We start from the raw sequence: 19,644 nt of genomic DNA, 5'->3' as shown, positions 1-19,644 counted from the left end.
GACATGTTAGGCATGTGGATTAAGGCAAATAGTCATGGCAACACAATATGTCAACACTAATTTCTACAGCTTCACATAAGGGTTTATTCCAGTAGAGTGTTACAAGTTACCCCAACTTACATTAATTATTTTTTTTAAATGCATCGTCAGAGGACACACACATGATGGAGGAGAGACATGACTGATGGGGTGTGACATATTCTTTATTGAAAATAAAGGCCAAGTACAACCCTCATACACACAGTAAAATGGTAAAAACAAAATTTCACACGCAAACAGCTTAGTTTACTAAGCACTAAGGATGGCAGAATTTAATACACTATAAATATTATCTAAATATTTTATTGGGGCAGTGTGGGACAGGTCGGAAAACTGGGGAAAGACTAGTTACGGGTTCGCTGTCTTCGCCTGCGCTTAAATGCCCCGTCGTGATGGACAGTTTGTATCTGCCGCTTGTTGTGGTCTGTCTTTGAATAGTTTGCAATTCGTCTTTTGCTATGTTCAATGTGTTTCCTGTATTTGTGCAGTCGCTCAGTCTTTCTTTTGTTAAAGACCGTTTTGAAGCGGCCAAAGGCGAGCTGGTGTGTATGTTTCACTGCTGTATAAAGGTCAAGTGATGGCTGATACTCCTCTGACTCACACCAATTCCTCAAATCATAAATCATGTCCTTTATGCAGTATTTTGCCTGGTGAACTGGTGGCTCACTCTGTTTCTATATTTTCCTGGTCCACAGTTGTGGTTGGCTGTGAGGCAGTGGTTGACAGTGTTGATTCACTAGTTTTGTTGGCCACCAACAGACACACACATACTTCCCCATAACTGCTTGCCAAGCAAGAACACTGCTGTTTTGCAAGATTCACAATACCCACATTTTCTCCATTTTGCACCATCACTGTTGTCTCATCACTCACAAAACTGTTGGTTGCACATAGCATATTTGCTGTGTCTTCTCTGAGTGCAGCTGTGTCAATCAGACCATCAGACACCATCTGAGCTAACACTATGTGTTTACATTTCTGACCTTGTCCATTGACTGGACACTGGCAAACACTGTACAGTAAGTCAACTTCATAAAACACATCAGGCTTGCTTTCTGAGGGTACACTGAAGCGGGCCTCAGACAAATACTGGATGTTTTGGTCGAGCCCATGAGACCTCATCCTTTCAGCTGATATGACACTTTCTTGGGATCCTTTTGTGGGGACTCGACCAGCATTAACGAGCTCATCAAGTTGGCTGAACAAAACAAGGGCAAGGGTAATCATTGTCAGCATAATTTAAATTAAATTTAAAGATTAACATTTAGGATTAACCATGAATCATATTGCGTTTAACTTCCTAAATATGAAAATACACAGACTTACCTGAAGTACTTCACCACATGGTTATGGAGGATTAGTAGTAGGTCATCCAATCTTTTGTTGCAATATCCTCCAAGGAAATTGTATTTCAATCCGTTGAAAAACCTTTGAAATTAAAATTATGCAATTAAATGTGTCAGAAAAAAACATCAGAATCAGAGGAGAGAGGGAGAGGAGGGAGAGAGGAGGGGAGGAGGAAGGAAGGAGGAGGAAGAGGGAAGAAAGGGTGAAGTGGGGGGTGGGTGGGGTGTCAGTCAGTCGTCGTCAGGGGTCCGATGATGCCCCCGAACCGTCGGAAAAATGTTTTGGGGGTGTGGGGGTCATGATGGGGATGCACCTCCTCCCGGGAGGGGGACTCGAACAGGAGTGTCCAGGTGGGAGGGGTCGGCGACAATTTTCTGGCCCGCTTCAGTGACCTGCAGCAGAGGAGACAGGGGGGAACCCGTGCTGGTGTGGTGGGAGCCTGAGGTGTTTTTCCCCTCCCTCGTGCTGCTGCTGTCGGTCAGGAAGTCTGTGTGATCCACCTGCAGGTGGAGGCCGGCACGTGCAGCTGGGGGAGCTTGTCCTGCAACAGGGCGGGATGATGGGGGGGCGGGAGTCGGGCCCGCTGCTTTGCGGGGTTACCCTTTTTGAGCTCCGCTCCGTGACCCGGTCCGGGAACAACTGGAGCCAGCGAGCTGGGCGCAGAGTCTGGTGTCGAGCCACATATATCCATAAGTAATAATTTCACTCATGAATCTATAACTATTCAAAAGTGAAGTTTCCTCACCTCTCCACAACATTGTTGGTCTCACTTTGGTGGTGGAAAAACATTCGGCCAAAGTTGGCCCACATAGCCCCACACTGCAGCCAGGTCTCTCTGAGGTATTTTGACACTCTGGTCGCCCCTGTTGCTGTCTTGATTTGTTCAAGGACTCTTAGCAGTTTCATGGAATACTCTCTCCTACAAAAAAGTGAAGTGAAATGCAATTGCAATTCTGCAATTGGAAAGAATATAGTTGAGAGCTCCTCATTAATCTGACATTCCATTAGTCCAACCATACACTAGACCTGTGATTAGAGTGGCTAGGGTCTGGAAATGGTGTAGTGTAGTTACTAGTCTCGTGTATGGTCGGACTAATGGCATGTCGGACCAATGGGATTTCAGACTAATGACACAGCCCAGTAACATCCCAATTTTTTTAACAACCCTTTTTCATCAAATCATGGATATTTTCACATTTACTCTATATGTCGTTTGCCTCTTTGACCCACGCCTGTAAATAGCAAAGGGCATTTTATATGCATAATGAGTTGTTGTGGATTGAAGAATTATGGAGGGGGAGATTTCCAGACAGACTTTGAACATTCATATATAACTGTATGTTGAAAATATCTTTGGGTTGTGAATAGAAGCTTTCCATTTGTTCAAGATAGTAATCCAAATGGAATTTGGAAATTTGCAATGACAGCTGTGTCAAACGTTTTTCGAAAAGGTGTGAAAAGACAGAAAAGAGCACTCAACTGTGCGACATTGCTTGAGAGAAAATATTCCTTGAACGATGATGTTTCTCACAGCTGGATCTTGGACATGGCCTCCATCTTGTTTAACAACCCAACGGTGGATTGCTTACATGACAACAACATTAACATTTAAGGAAGTACTGATGAATGGTCAGATCTTTTTAAAAGTCATATCAGCCTTTTATAAAGTGCATTTAAACCCTGTGTAAAAGAATATTCTTTTTCATGGTTTGATAACAGTATTGGCCCTGTGAACTTATTTGGTTTATTAGACATACCTGAAGTACATGAAACCAGCAAAGCAACACAGATGCATGTGGAAAGACAGTCTTGATTGCCTTGATTTCTTTCTGATCCCGGTCAACCATAACACACCTGGGAATGGAAACAGGACAGTAAGCTCAATGAAATCATAATAAAATGTAAGACGATAGTGATGTGGCTTTGCAGAGTGTAAATAACAATTGACGTATGTTTTCAACAAGAAAGGGAAGTCTTTTACAGGAGTTTTTTTAATTGCTTACCTTGGTGTGAGATCTGCTGCCTCTTTAAGCTTTGTAAGACACATCTCTAAGGTTGAGGATGTCTCTTGACTCAAAATAAAAAATGACACAGGTATTCCTTTGCCCTCATCATTTTTTACCATGACAGCATAAAAGCAAAGCCATACTGGGTGACACGTTTATAGGTTGCATCCAAAAACGTCATCTTCCCTCCAAATTTTTTCAGCTGCTCAAGTTGCCATGCTGAACTGTAGACAATGATGAGGGGTTGTTCTTCACTATGTGACAGTGGTTGATACAGTAAAACACTGTCTTTCAGGTCAGCCTTCATGAGTTTTTCCACTGATATACAGTCATTGCCATCCAAATGTATGTATTTGTTGAAGCTTCTTCTGATTCCGACAATGTCCTCTGGAGTGACAAAGTATGTTCTGTCCACAAGGTTGGTCTTTCCAAGCCTCTGTGACCAGTCTGTGGCTTTCTATAGAATGGCACTATTAGAGACCCCTTTGGAAATACAGTCGTGAATGAATTCAACCAAATCCTCATTGATGCGATTGGTTGCATTTTCTTCCATATTAGTGAGGTCATGGCCACTGTGTTCGCACATTTCTCTGACAATACAACCTCGAAAACTGACTGAGCTTACGAACTGAAAGGACACATACGCTGGACAAGAATTTGCCCTTGTCTTCATTGGATCTCCTGTTGACGATCCGGTTGCATGGTGGGATCGCTCACACCTCCACTGAATGACATTTGGTCTTTTTTTATAAAGGAATCTTCCTTTTCCATTTCATTTATCCTATCAAGGCGATTCCTCATGAAAACTTCCTCAGGAATATTCTCTTCAAGATTTTCAAAGGATTGCTTGGTTCTAAGGTCCCTTTCCTTCTTTAAGCCATCTTCAATTGACTTCAGCCAATGCTTCTCCATTGCCTGAACGGGAAAAAGTATGAAAACATAAGCCTATGACTCCTGAGACACACATACTAAACTATTTTATCTTGTGATGACCTGAACTATAGGCTAGATGGTCAGTGTTAAGCAGTCTGGAGCACAACGTTAATCCACCATGCCTAGATTCCTCTCCACTGGCTGTCACAAAGTCACCTGTAGTCTATTATAAAGCCTATTAGCCTGTAAGAAATCAAGTTATTTTCAACAAAAGTCCTTATAATCACCATCTGCCCTTGAGTAAACTATTAGTAATCCCTCTTAATGTCCGTCTAGATGCCTTACAGGTATCTAAAACCAACTGGATGCCTGTGAGTTAACCTGTATACCAACGACTAGGCAGCCTGGCAGTCAACACTACCTATGATGCCTCAGAGTTATCCAAAAACTGGTGGCTGCCTCAGAGGTATCCTTATTCCAAAGCAGCCTGGAAGTCAACCAGTCTCAACGTCAAGTGCCTCACAGGCATCATTTGAAAGATAACCACTAACCATTAACAATCACTAAAATACAGTGATTAATCTGCAGTAATTAATCTTACTTTGTTACCTAATGTTTTAACCAGATTTAGCTCGCTAGCAGGTTGAAATGACATTACCACAGCTAAGATTAGCATAATCTATCTGCTAGCTAGCAGGTTGAAATAACATTACCACAACATTAGCCGGCCCAAAAAAATTGTTGAACCAAGTGGGTTAAATGCGCTCCAAATGCGCTCCAAATGCGCTCCAAGTGGGTTTGAATATGCGCTCCGCTCCAAGTGGGTTTGAATATGCGCTCCAAGTGGGTAGCGCATTGATTGGATCAGAGTTTTGGGGGGCGGGACCACCTTCCGGCACCTTCCAGGCAGCGGCTCAAAACACCATCGAGCGACTGAGATGGCTGACCCTGTGGCTGAAAACTACACGCATCTGCCCAATGTCCAGGCTGACCGCAGTTGAAACAGTTATAATATCTACTTCCTCTGAAGCCCCAGTTATTACCCCTCTTAGTCCTCACTCCTCTCCCTCTTTTAGTGCTGTTCTCCCAATGATGTGAGGCCCCATTTATGGGCTGTTGACCCGCCTGTTGCGGATAATAAGGTTGCGGGAACTGGGCTTGAGGTGGTGCTAACGCGGCTTGCTGTGGCTGTTGATAGACCAGTGCATATGGATCCGGCGGAGGGGCTGGATACGGATTATGTGGGACATAAGGTCCAGGTGACTGTGCTGCAGTCTGCTGCACCGAGGTTTGTGACATTTGCTTTGCTTCTGCTTTGGTCAGGTTAATCTTTTCCCTACTCTGTTTATTTTTATCTATCTGGCGTCTGACCTGAGCTTCCCAGTCATAGAAGTTCATGTCTATTAGTCCTCCTGTCCCTTTCAGCTCAGTCTTTATGGTCACAGTCACAGATGATTCTATTGACATCCTGAATAACTGTTCAGTCAAGCTATCCTCAAGAAAATCTTCCCCCAGTTTGTTGTTCCACAACTCTCTGATTCTACCTAAATAGGCTGCTCCTCCCTCACCGTCCAGTGGTGGCATCGTCATTAGCTTAGAAACATTAACCATTATCTTAGTTGTCTCCATATCTTAACTGCTTAGGGAGGTGCCTTGTGGCTGAACAAAAACTGCAGTTATGATTGAAAGGGGTCAAATCTTTAAGAGAGACTGAGGAAAAAAATTATAATAAAAATATCTTTTAACTAACAATTCATATCCCTAAAAAAATTGTAAAAAATAAACATATGGTCGTGCACTCTCTCAATTAATAATTATCATCAAACGATGTCTTCAGTCACTGTTCTGGCTCTCCTGTCTTGTAACAGTAGTGCGCACAGCGACAGCGCGCACGGCGGGGAGCTCAAGTTTGGGTGGAGGCGGGGCTGCTCTCTGACTTGTGAGTGCGGCTCGCGCAGCGAAGTGGGTAGGGGAGGGGCCGCTCTCCGTCCGGTGAAGGCAGCACTTTTGTGGGGGCGCGCAGCAGAGTGTGCAGCTGAGCACTTTTTCAGTTTTTAGTCGGAGCATTCATCTTCATTATTTTCAATTTTTCTAGCTTTTTCTGCACGTAACTGCTCTATTTATTTTGTCTAATGCTTTCTCACCTACTCTCTTCCATTTTATGGCCTTGGTTGGTGAATGAAGTATGTGTGTGCTACATTAATCTTTATTTTATATACCTAACTTTGGCAACACGATGGTGTCCATGGGTTAATTCCCTGCAGTAGCCTATCTGCCCACTGGGGTATGAGTCTCCCTACTTCTAGAGGCCCTATCTCGTATTGTGGGTGCAGTACCACCCCTGACCACTGTGTCTCCCTTCTATCCTGTACCTTGAGGCACTCTTGTCTGATCTTTCCCTATGTCCTGCCTCGTCCTTCCTGTCCACGTGGTTAGCTGAAGGCTAGCCCTCGTGCCTCAATGCTATCTGTCCCTTCGCTCCTGTCTTATCAGCTAAGAAGTGCGTGTGTATTATGTTTATTGTGTAGCGCATCAACGGAAAATTCACAAAATGCTCATTGGTTTATATATAATGATATTGAATAGTTCCCCAGCGGAACTTTTATTCCTTTTAATTCAATCTCTTCAGCTTCAGATTCACATTGTTTTAATGTATTAATAATATACGTAGCGTTCCCAGTTTTATCAATCTCCCACTTGTTAATCCACGCTTTCCCTTTTTCTCGAAATAGTTAAAGCAATCACACCCAAGTTCACAACAAATGACACACGCTCCAAGAGCGCGCGCACACACTCCCACAAACACTCACACCCACTCTTGGCTTCCCCAAGGTTCCTGTCTGCAGCTTGTGACACAGTTCTGTCTTTTATATGATACACTTCTAATCAATCGGTCCCCGTTTATTTTATAAGCTATTTCTAAACTATGGGTAGAGGCTTATTTAACTGTTGACAACAACATTAATTTTTCCAATCACAGACAGTCTTAAGACAAAAGGTCGTCTGCACACCTGTTGTTTATGAGGCCTCTTGTTGTCAACCGCCAAACCGCCGCAGACCCTCGTCAGGGGTCTGTGAAACGTCTTTACTCTTTATCTTAAACCAGGTCACTAATCTGAGTTCGGGGTCCCCTAAAGTCATATATTCAGTTATTTATCTATCAAGCTATAACACGTGAGAGCAACATACACAGATCAGGGTGAACGTGAGTTAATGGCCATAACTCACGACAACTTTATTTCAATAAGCACGCAGTTCATCAAGCACAGCTGGGATTTAAAGAAAAACACACGTTTCACAGCTTCAACATAACAGGAGTTTTTCTCACACACTCTCTAATCTTTGCAGAATATATTTTTATGTACTTACTACTTGAGCTCAAGATTTTAAACTCTATATACTTTATCAATTATGTTGGTTTTACCGTCATATATGTATCAATATGTTGTTTGTTAAAAAATCATTTTCCCCTTTTTCTCGTGAGAAGGAGTGCGAGCACCCCAAGGTCACAGCAAGTCACACACACACATACAGAATGATCCGTTTTCCAGTTGTCTTTTAAACAAGCAAAAATTTGATTTTTTACACGTATCCCTTGAAGCTAGGAGAAAAGTTGCAATAACCAATACGATGAACTCGGGCGAGAAGCTCCTACTGTATTATAAGGATACAGCGCTCGTCCGCTTAGGATTTGATAACACCAGTTCACAAATATTGTTTTATTTCTCCTTCACTTCTTAGTACCCTTGTCAATGAATTTCCCGTTTTTCCCCTCTTCAATGCCCCACAGAGACGTAGTCTGGCCGAGAACCTTCTTCCGAGGAATTCTCAGGGCACTTGCGTGTCCCGATACACTCGGTGTTCAGGTCTCGTTAAAATCGCCACGAGCTACAGGAAACCCCCCACACAGTTTATTGAAAACAAAAAATCTCTCCCTGTGTCCATCGCCTCCCGCAGAATACACACTAGATAAACTGTATTCTCTAATTTCCCCTATCACTAGTAGTGGGGCAGATAACATCATTTTTTGATGAAGAATCGTTCAAATGTGGATACAAGCACCAAAATTGGCACAATTACTCTATGGATACTGCTCTTCCAATAAAGAACGTTAGCCAACGCAGAAAAAGCACATGTCGGCCGCGGCGGCCATTTTATTTCTCGCCATTATCAAAATGCGTTTTCCATGATATCTCCTGAAAAAAACATCAACGCACATATAAGATGATGTCAACCCCTATGTTTTGATGGTCAAGGATTGCAATGATACCATAGACAGCATCATTGAATGCTTTGTGGCATTCACGGCCACCATTTTGCCTTCCTCCATAACCAAATTCTGTATTTTGCGTCATATCTCTCCAGCCAAACACAATAAATGAAAAGTGGTTATGTCTACCCCTATGTTTTGATGGTCAAGGATTACAATGATACCATACACAACACCATACACTTTATAAATCTAAAGATAAGTCTAATTGTGAGGTCAATGGAACTTGTGATTCTCCTGCTAATCCGATCATTCAGGGAAGCCAACCTCAGCCTGTATTGTCAATCTCTGGCAGAGTTAATACCATATTTTTTTGCCAACAACAATGTAAATGATGCACGATGGCTTCCTATCCACCTCAGAGACATGATGACTCTAAAACATAGGCACCCTGAGATAGCACAGGAGTTTCAGAGTGGAAAATGTGTTGTGCACAAATCAGCCCGAGACTTCTCAGCAATTGCAATTGACCAAGCCCATGAACAGGCCAATGCTGTCATCAAGGCAAGTGGGTGAGCCATAGGTATGTTAGGTTGTAATAGTTTATTTTGATATTGCACATGTACAGAGAGGTCTTTGCTTTAAATTAATACATATAGAAAGATATTATAACGGGAAATATTAGGGAGAATATTGATATTGTTGTTAATGTATTATGAAGCAAAGGGGAAATGTCTACTCTTTGCATATGTCGATGGCAAGAAGTAATGTTATGTATGTGCATGGAGTGAATGTTAGTCTAGTATTATTTTAGAACTGTTGGAGCCGGTTGAAGCCCGTGAAAGTGACTTAATTCAGATAATAATAGACGGGACTTTTATTGTGAAAATACTTGACCGGGAATGACATTTTGACCGGGGGATCATGACATTCGACCCCTCATTGTTCTAGCGAGACTTTGAACCAACGAGAAGGTGTTAAGGGTGGGACTAACCTGTGAGAATAGGTGATTGGCTGATGTTTTACTAACACACGATGCATTGGGAGACTTGTTCCTTTTCGTCCTGATGCTGGTTAGGTAGAACACTTGTTTCTCCTTGGAACATTGTACCTACGGAGCCTTACATCACCACGGAATCCACGATCGTGAGCTTTGGATTATTTGTTAAACTTTCGTTTATACTCCTTGCCATTAAATACTGTTAAACTTGATTCATCGTATCCAGTCCTGATTTTCCATCGAGCGCGAGGTGCCCCATCACAACTCTCACTCTTCATATCACTGAGGATCCATCAGCACTGAGGAGGTGGATGGTAGCTGGACCTGAGGTCAGCCGCTTGGTTCTTCAATATGAAGCATCATCCAGTACCAGGGAGGGTGCAAAGCACACCAGTCACCATGAACAGACAGAACATGCTCAAATATCATTCCTTGATAGAGTCAATAAGCTAACCAGTGTCCTGGAGGATCTTGGGAATCCTTTTGCTGAGGAGAGCCATGATCTGTTTTCACTTGACACAAAGGATATTGCAAACCCAAGTGTCGCTGTGTTTATTCATACCCTCTTTGAGAGAGGTAGAGCCCGTTTCCAAGAGTTCATGAAAGGATTAGAGGAAAAAGAGCCCAGGCTTTATGAGCCTATCAAGAAGAACTGCACAAACTTCTTCCATCATGGCTCACCCTCAGTCAATTGTTCAAAAGAGAAAGTGCTGAAGGAGGACTGCCAGCTTTTCTCCAAGCTTTTTATCTCATGTCAGAGCAGAGAATGTGATCTCAAAGAGTTTTTTAAATATGAGAATCAGCCATTCCCTGCTGCCTTGAGTGATGGTGGGAGGCTCCACACTGTTCAAAAAGCTCAGTTGGCAGCCATACTTGAGTCTCTTGTCAAAATCTATGATACCGAACCAGAAGTAGAAACCATTATCATTGATGGCTCAGCACCAGTGTTGGGAGTAACGCGTTACAAAGTAACGCGTTACTGTAATTCCACTACTTTTAGCGGTAACGAGAGTGTAACGAAGTATTTTTTTTAATCAACTAACGCAGTTACAGTTACTGAAATTTAAATGAGTTCGTTACTCGCGTTACTCTCTTTTGTGAAAAATGAACACTTGCAGACAAGAAGACAAGCTAGGCTACTTTAGCTGCTTCTGATCTGACATCGCAGGACCTTGGTGGCGCAATGATATTGTAACGTCTCGGACGTTATGGACTGATGACACGGAGACGGGACGACGTTATTATTCCTCCCTTTATTGGGCATTCACCAACACAGACAGCGTGCTCCTCTCGGCTCAGCAGCGCGAACATCAACAACAACGGTTCCCGTCAACCACCCGTAACTTCCGTTTTCCGACAGGTTAACCCCGCCTCCCTCTACTCCGCCAATCACAGGCACGCCTCCTCTACTCCGCCAATCACAGGCACGCCCCCTCGACCAGCACGCACGGTGCCACACTGTGATTGACAGCCACTTCCAGTGTTGCCAGGTCCGCGGTTTTGCCGCTGGTTGAATTTTGTGTCCGCTGGTTCGGGTAGACCTATTTTGCATGCAAATTACATGAATATCTTTAAATAAAAATCCATATTTTAAATGAAATAATTTATTTATACCCAAATTCTACCAAACTGACTCCAGATCAGCACGTACACGCCTCACTAGCACCCCCCCTCAATTATATGCAGCACCTCAAGGCACCTTTGTTTTCTCTTTTAATTAGTGTTAATAATGTAGGCCAATCACTTTTATTTCATTGGGCCTAATGTGGTAAAAAAAAAACACTGTTAAATCACTGAGACAGTTATTTTGTATTAAGTTAACTAAAAAAGGGACTTTTGTACTCCTGCTTGATTTGAAGGCCTGTTGCCCTGTTGATTGCAATAAATAGGTCTACGACATATGTTTATTGTGTTTGACTGTTCATGACATTAAAAAAGCAGACATAAAAGTAACTTAAAAGTTACTTTCCCTAGTAACTAATTACTTTGGATATACAGTAACTAGTAAAGTAATTCAATTACTTTTAAAAGAAGTAACTAGTAACTATAACTAATTACTAATTTTCAGTAACTTGCCCAACACTGCTCAGCACTCATCAAGAGTTTGCCCCCACGGAGCTCTAAGACATTTGACGACTATGCATCATTTGAGTTTCTCCCAAAAGTACAGGCATACTCTGCGAAATACAAGAGAACAGACATAGTCTTTGACGTGTACCAGCAATCAAGTCTGAAAGCAGAGACCAGGTCTAAGAGAGGACATGGAGCCAGAAGGAAAGTGACCAGCAATGGAAAAATACCAACTAACTGGCGGAACTTTCTTAGAAATGACAACAATAAAACTGAGTTGTTCCACTTCCTTGCTGACAAGGTTGCACAAACATTGACACCAAATGTGCTTATAGTGACCAAAGATGAGCAGGCTGTCAGCAATCAGTCCATCAACCTAGATGAAGTCAGTTCATGCCCACATGAGGAAGCGGACACCAGGATCTTTGTCCATGCCAAGCATGCAGTCCAAAATGGCAGCAAAAACATCATGATCAAAACCAGTGATACAAACGTCCTTGTTATAGCAGTCAGTGCTTTACCAGTTCTTCAAGCAGCAGGTCTACAACAGTTATGGATTGCTTTTGGTCAAGGAGTGAACATGAGGTGGATCCCTGTACATGACCTCTGTCAGTGTATAGCAGTGGTGCCAGGGTTACGGCCCGAGGGCCGGACTCGGCCCGACTGTACGTCACATCCGGCCCGCGGGTGATAAGGGGAGAATAATAAAAAATTAATAAAATGTAAGTTTTTTTATTTTTTTAAATTTTCGGTGGAATCTGTCGACTACATTCACACCCGGTCCGCGGGTGATAAGTAGGGATGGGTATCGTTTGGGTTTTTTCCGATACCGGTGCTAAACCGGTACTTTTAAAATGATACCGGTGCTTAAACTGTGCCTGAACCAATACTTTTTTTTTTAAACGCACAATGAGGACATTAAAAACCTCTTTGGCCATATTCCCTGTCGAAGCCGTTACCATGGAGCACTGACAAACAATATCAGGACAAACACAATATATATATGTTATATATATATGTATATATATGATATATGTATGATGTGTGTTTATTTTTTATGTGTCACTGTTTTGTTTTTTTTGAAGAAGAGATCACACAGAGGAACTGAAAAGAGACAAAGATGACACAAAAGTTTTGACAAACAGGGAGAGTTTACACTGAAACAAAGTGACGCCCATTTTTTTATTTCCTCCCATTATATTATTCGGTAACACCGGTATACAGCATAAACATCACATCAACACATCTGCTAGCAGACTGTCACGCTGTTTGTTTTTCTTGAGTGTTTTTATTTTACTTTTTTTTTGGGGTATGCTTTAATGGTTATATATAATTAATTTATTATTATTTTTTTTACTTTTTTATGATGCAAGAATCAAATCAACGTTCAAAATGGTAATCTGAGTTCAGGCTGCTCGTCATCATCGGTCTCCACGTGGGGGGGGGGTGACGGTCTCCCTGTCCGTCCAGCCTGACGCTGGTGTGTGCTCCACACGGGTTCACGTAGTCACACACGGCCACGCCTCCGCTGTCAAAGTTAAATATGAGAGGCTCGTAACCTGCTGACAGGGCGGAGTCAACTGAGAAGTTCACAACAATAGTTTTTTTCAATTTTAATCGGCTCAGGCACTGGAAAGAAGCACCGAAATGTGCGTTGCGTTTCGGTCCCGGTAATACCGACTGTGCCACATTGGCACCAGTTCCGGTACCCAACCCTAGTGATAAGGGGAGAATATATTTTTTTATTTTAATATAATTTTTTTCAATTTCGGTGGAATCTGTCAGTTGGTCTGTTTGTCTGCTTCTTAGCTCTTCCAGCCTCCCAGCTGAGATGTCCCCGAGAAAAAAGAAAAAAAAAGAAAATGAAAACTGAGAGTTGATCTTTCAGGAAAGAGGAAGGATTTTGGAAAATTTTGGATATTTTGGAAGTAGGATTTGAACTGTGTGTGTGTCTGTCTCAAAGCTAGCTAGTAAGTATAACATCAAAATCAAAAGACACTACACTGAGAAATACAAGAAATACAAAACACACAACAAACAACTCAAAAGAATAAAGCAGCTCATCGCTACAGAAACAGCACAAAGTATTCTCCAATCCAAAATCCACACACACACTTTTTTTTTTTTTTTTTTTTTTTTTATTTTTTTTTTTTTTTTACTTTTTCTGAGAGAAGATTTCTTTCTTAATTAATCTATATACATTCATTTCATTTCATTTCATCAATTCAAAAGAAAGCAAGCATCATCATCTCTTGGATTGCTAAAAGGCAAGCATTTCTTTTCAGCTCAGAGGTTGATTTGTCAAGCTGCAGCTAAGAAGAGCTGTGTGCTGTGTGTGACAAGCAAGCAGCTAACATATAAGCTTATTCCTACACGAGGAGAGAGAGGAGAGAGAGAAGAGAAGTGATTTTGAAAGTCAACTAAAAAACAAAAGTTAAGTCCTTTTATCTCTTCTCATCTGCTCGACGAGAGCGACGACCGACTTACGTTGCCCGATTAGCGATATTTATTCGCGGAGTGGATGCTTCCCTGAATGTCACTGAGGAGTTTGTCAGTCGTGCCAATGACAGACACCACCAAAGCTAACGACTTGTTTGTTAGCCTTGTCGGGCCCTGGACAAACTGGAGGTGGACTGAGTCGCGCTTGTCAGTGTGTTCTATGAATCTATGAAAGGAAGGAGAAAGAAAGGATTGAGAAAAGAAGAGAAAGTAATCCAGCTAAAGTATTCTGGAACTTCTGACTGGTACACTGCACCAAGAGCTGCTTTGCTGTGCAAAAAGAAAATGACCATGTCATGGGTTTGTTATGTTATTGAGTGACTATATTTTTATCAGAGCCAGATTTTATCACCATAGGCAATTTGACGAATTTGTATTTCAAACGGCATCCCCTATCATCACATTCAATTGATGTTGTTGCCGAGCAGAGCTGCTCAAAACATTTCTACAAACTCACACAGAGATCAAACTACCATGCAGGTAAAGGAAGCCTGTGCAGGAATTGGGAAGACCCAGAATGGAGGGGGGATCTTTTAGTTAGTGGAACGGAACACCGAATGAAATTGTGAATGAATCATGCAGGGCCATGCACAAACATGTATTATGATAGTGTGAGTACTTTCGTATTTTTTCAGAGTTTTCAAAGTAAACTGAGTTATCAAGATGCAGCTGCAGCCCACCTGTTTAAAATCTCTCCCTGTCAATCACCAATCTATCACAGAGTACAATAAACTTGCTTTCCTTTCTCAGGCATGCAGTTTGTGACAATCAATCGATTTTTTTTACTGAACTGAAAAAAAGTTTATTTGCGCTCTCCCCATTCACCATGACGCCTCGAGGTCCCAGAGGCGATCCAAATGGAACTGATAGAACTGCAGTGTTGCGCACCGCTGAAGGATAACTATGCATCTTTTCAATCGAATCATTCTATCAATCCTGCCACCACAGTACCCAAGGATCACGGCTTTTGCAGGTAAAATACTTTGAATGTTTGGGATTTTATATTTACATATTGAGCAGGTTTTGTGTGATGAATCGGAATGAAAAAAAAGAATGCAATCGAAAATGAAATGACAATATGATGATGTGAATGAAATGAATGCATACTGTCCAGAAACTGTCCCAAACTGTGGACAATACAAGAAAAGTGAAAAAAAAGACAAGTAGCTGAAGTAGGCTGGTCTCCCCATTTATCATAATCAGTGTCCAAGGTGATATGGGAGGGAAAAAGTTGGGGGTTGACTGATGGCAAGGCTGGTGCCATATATATATATGTGTGTGTGTAAATATGAGTTGTGGTTGTGATGTGTTGACTGGCAGTGTTAATGTTGTGTTGTGTTTTGTTTTTTTGTTTTTTTTTTGAGACATGATGATATGATATATTATATGAATGTGTTGTTTGATGTGATTGTTGATATTATTTGATGTATGATTTGATGACATTTGTGTTTTGTTTTTGTTGTTAATTGTATTTATGTTATGAAGTGTTTTGTTTTGATTTGTGTGTTGTTATATGAATTTATGTTTGAGTGTGGGGGGGGGATATTATGATATGATATGTAATCCAAATTAAAACCAAAAAAAAAAAAAAAAAAAAATATAATATAAAAAACTGTTTTTTGTTTATTTTTATTAATGTGTTTTGTGTTTTTTTAGTCTATTTTGGTGCATTTCTCATTTATATATATGTAGGCTACGCATGGATAGGAAATGTTACGTTTTTACAGGGTAACTGTCTCCTGCTTTAGGCTATGTCATTGTAGGCCTCATTGTGAGGCAATTTTGGCGCCCCCTGCCACTGCAATTCTAACCCTGCAAGCCTCCACCAATGGCACGAACCCGCTTATCGATCCGCCCACGGAGACGCAACCACGGCACGCTGCACACCTCCCCGAGACCCTCGGAGTACATGGAAACATGGGAATAACAAACTCAAATAAAAGTCTACAACTACTAAGTAAGTATAAGTAATTTATTAAAATAATTAATATAAATAAATAAAAAAAATGTCTATGGCAAAAATGCTAAAAAAAAAAAAAAAAAAAAAAAAAAAAATAAATTTTTTATTATATTTAGCCTTCGTTTATTATATGATATTATGAACAAAAAGACAGAAAAAAGCATTTTGAAAGAGAGCTGAGAGAGAAGAGAGGACATGGAGATCAAATCAATTCATAGACGAATCCAGATCCTGATTTGATCACACACACACACACACACACACACACACACACACACACAGGAATGCGGGCTCCCTGAAGCTCTCCAAAGACAGCAGACTTGTATTTTCCTTCTTGCAGCCTGAATATTTGCCATCGAGTCGGGCTGATTGAGTCGGCGGCCGACCACAATGTGCCGACCACAATGTGCATTCCAGATGGACGCTGTCACGCAGGATGAGTGACAGGCCGCCGCTGCAAGCCTCCACCAATGGCACTGCTGCCCATCGCCCCCGGAGACGAGCAGCAGGACAAACGCTCTCCCACCTGCCAGGCCGACGGTCTTCGAGCTTTGGGACCACGCCGAGTCCCCGGAGACAAAACCCGACCTCCATACGTGGTTTCAATAATCAATAATCAACGGTAGAGGAGGGATGTGCTAGTCTTGGATAGTGGAGACAATCAGTCGGCGAACAAATGAGAATAATCTTCTGAACCGTTTCAGCACCAAGCTTGTTTTTAGGCCTCTGCTCCGAAAAGTGCATCCCCAAACTAAAACTCTGCAACCACTAGGGCTACTTTCATCATTTTTACCTTTTTAAACATCATTTTCTTTTGTTCACATGTACATATCAGTCTATATGTTACTGGATAAGAGTAAATGAAGATAACACAGAAAGAATTTAAAGATTTCAGGTCCGAATTGAAAAAAAGCACTTCTAGGATGAATATTTGTTTGGAATGAGGCAGTTGAAAAGTTTAAAACTCCCACAAATCATATTAAAATATGTTAACATTCACCCTGCAAAGTTTGACTTTGGAAGAGTGAAGCAGAACAAAGTACAAAAAAACCTAAAATGTGTCAAAGAGGCCATTTTGGCAAATTTTGGATTCCATTTTTATCGTGTAACAAATCATATATTTCACTTCTATGTTACTCATGATGTTCAACAACAGACATCAAGACTTTCATTTTATTTTTTTGCTGATAGCAAACAAAACACTCGATTGCACTTGAATGTTTTTATTATTTTCTATTTTCCTGAGACAAACCCGTGGCCTTACACACAGTCCGTTGTTCTTGTAATGAAGGAGGAGCTCTTCACGTACGTTACGTTTCGGTGCGCCCGGGCGGTTCAAGCCGGGATGTTTGCGGGCGGTCGAGTTTTAAAGCACTTTTTGTAGCCGCGTCACAAAAAACGAGGGGGCGTGGCCTCTGCCTGAGGGGGCGTGCCCTCTATGCGAGGGGGCGTGGCGTCTGCGAAAATCTCCGACGACGCCACTCTGGGTTTAAGAAAGCCGTTTTTTGATCCGGGCTACTGCTGTTATGAGCCCCTAACGGCCAGGTACGCATCACCGCAACGTAACCACATCATCATCATCATCATCATCATCATCATCATCACTACTACAGTTCAGTCGTGTGTGAGGTAGCTGAAGGTTTATGCTGTGAACAGTTGGGAAGCTTGTGAAATGTGCTCTAACCAAACTTGGGTTGGAGGACTAATGCGGCCGGTCCCCTTCCCCGGACACACTGGGGTCAAAGTAGTTGCAATGCATCATGGGAGCTGGCGTTTCTCCAGCGAACCCCTCGTCTGACCTGCGCACCGTGATCAGGATCGGGATGAAGAGGGAGGCGGTTTACGTTGGGAGTAATTTATTGAAAACAAAACTGTACCTGAGAAACCGTTGTACATGTCTGAGCTGAAGCCGTGAAGTATCGAACACGGCATTGAAGTGTCTAATAAAAAAAGAAATCACATCTTACGATTTTTGCGAGTCTGTTTTTCTTCATGCATGTTATGAACGCGATGAAATTAGTTTTTAATGTTGCAGTATTTCATCAAGACACATGTCGTACATATTTTATGCCTATGAATTATTGTTAAAATAGATCTAGATACAGGTTATTAGTGAATGTAGGAAACATTAAAGACTATTTTAAGTAACAGTGACAATGAAAATATTATGGCCTTCAATGTTTGTCAAAAAAGTAGCAGGAGACTTCAGGGAATCGAACCCCATCCCAGTTAACCAGGAGTACCATTACCAGTGTCTTTTGCTTTTTGAGGCTACATCGGAGGTGTGTGTGTGTGTGTGTCCGGCCTACAGCCGGACGTCTGGTCACTCTAAGTGCAGGAGACGTGACATCAAGTAAAGGAGCCGTGATCGAGTTTTTGCATGCAAAAACTCGATCACGGCTCCTTTACTTGACCCGAGTGTCCAAGACATACGGTGGCAGATCAGATGATACGATGACAAAGTCGATCATTGATCTTCGGCTTAATGTGTTCTGGTACCAGATACACGTATGAGCCACCTTATGTTCGAGCACGGTGTTCGTTCTGGACAAACCGTGGCGAGCACAGAAGTCCAGAACTAAACGCCGCTCGGATTCCGTTCGAGCGTTCCTCCGCAATCGCCCGCCGGGTTTCTCTGTCATGTGAGCGTTGAAGTCTCCCAGGAGAACGATGGAGTCGGCAGGCGGCGCCCCTTCCAGGACCCCTCCCATCGACCCCTCCCACCGACCCCTCCCACCGACTCTGAGAAGGCCGGATACTCTGAGCTGCTGTTTGGTGCATAAGCACAGACAACAGTCAGAGCCTTCCTCCCTAGGGCCGGCAGGCAGGGACCCTCTCGGTCGCCTGGGACAACGGCAACACGGCAGCAGCCGGGGGCTTGTGAGGATCCCCACACCCGCTTGGCACCTCTCACCCTGGGCATCTCCAGAAAAGGACAACGTCCAACCCTTCCCCAGGAGCTCGGTTCCAGAGCCAAGCGACATCTAGCTGGTACCTCCAACACCAGCTCTGGCTAGCGAGGCGATGTTCCACGTCCCTAGGGCTCGTCTATGCTGCCTGCGATCGGCCAGGCCACGCCCGCCGCCCGGTCGCGCTCCCGACCTCGCCGGCGAGCTCCCCTCCTGGGTCCAGGAGGGTGCCCGGGTTTCCCTTGTCCAGGCGAGGTAGCTAAACTCCATTGGCTGCTATCCATCAGTTTTTTGAATCGCTCTTAGTCTGGACTCTCCTCCGAGATCTATCTGCCTTGGGAAACGCGACCAGGGCCCCCGACATCATAGCTCCCAGGATCACTGAGCCTCTCAAACTCCTCCACCACGTTAAGGTGGCGATTCGCGAAGGAGACCCCCCCCCCCCAACCACCAGGTTATGTAAATTAGTCAGGAAAAAGTTAATCTACTACTCTTTCCCACACTAACTCGCATAACCTGGACCCCACCACCACCAGGTTATGTAAATTAGTCAGGAAGAAGTTAATCTACTACTCTTTCCCACTAACTCGCATAACCTGGACCCCACCACCACCAGGTTATGTAAATTAGTCAGGAAAAGTTAATCTACTACTCTTTCCCACACTAACTCGCATAACCTGGACCCCACCACCACCAGGTTATGTAAATTAGTCAGGAAGAAGTTAATCTAC

General features: G+C 42.8%; 1 protein-coding gene and 1 long non-coding RNA gene across 2 annotated transcripts in view; one reads left to right on the top strand and one right to left on the bottom strand.

The window, feature by feature from the left end:
- Positions 1-19,644, top strand: part of LOC130208251 (uncharacterized) — a 134,898-nt gene that overhangs the window by 12,749 nt on the left and 102,505 nt on the right. The gene's annotated exons all lie outside the window — the stretch shown is intronic.
- Positions 183-3,508, bottom strand: LOC130208259 (uncharacterized). The gene is made up of 2 exons (XR_008834393.1): positions 2,132-3,508; positions 183-1,467 (listed from the first exon to the last, which is right to left on the bottom strand). It is a non-coding gene; the product is annotated as an uncharacterized LOC130208259 (long non-coding RNA).

This window comes from Pseudoliparis swirei, chromosome 18, assembly GCF_029220125.1.
Source record: "Pseudoliparis swirei isolate HS2019 ecotype Mariana Trench chromosome 18, NWPU_hadal_v1, whole genome shotgun sequence".
NCBI lineage: Eukaryota > Metazoa > Chordata > Actinopteri > Perciformes > Liparidae > Pseudoliparis > Pseudoliparis swirei.
Note: the sequence above shows the minus strand (reverse complement) of the source record. Positions and strands in the feature narration are given on the sequence as shown.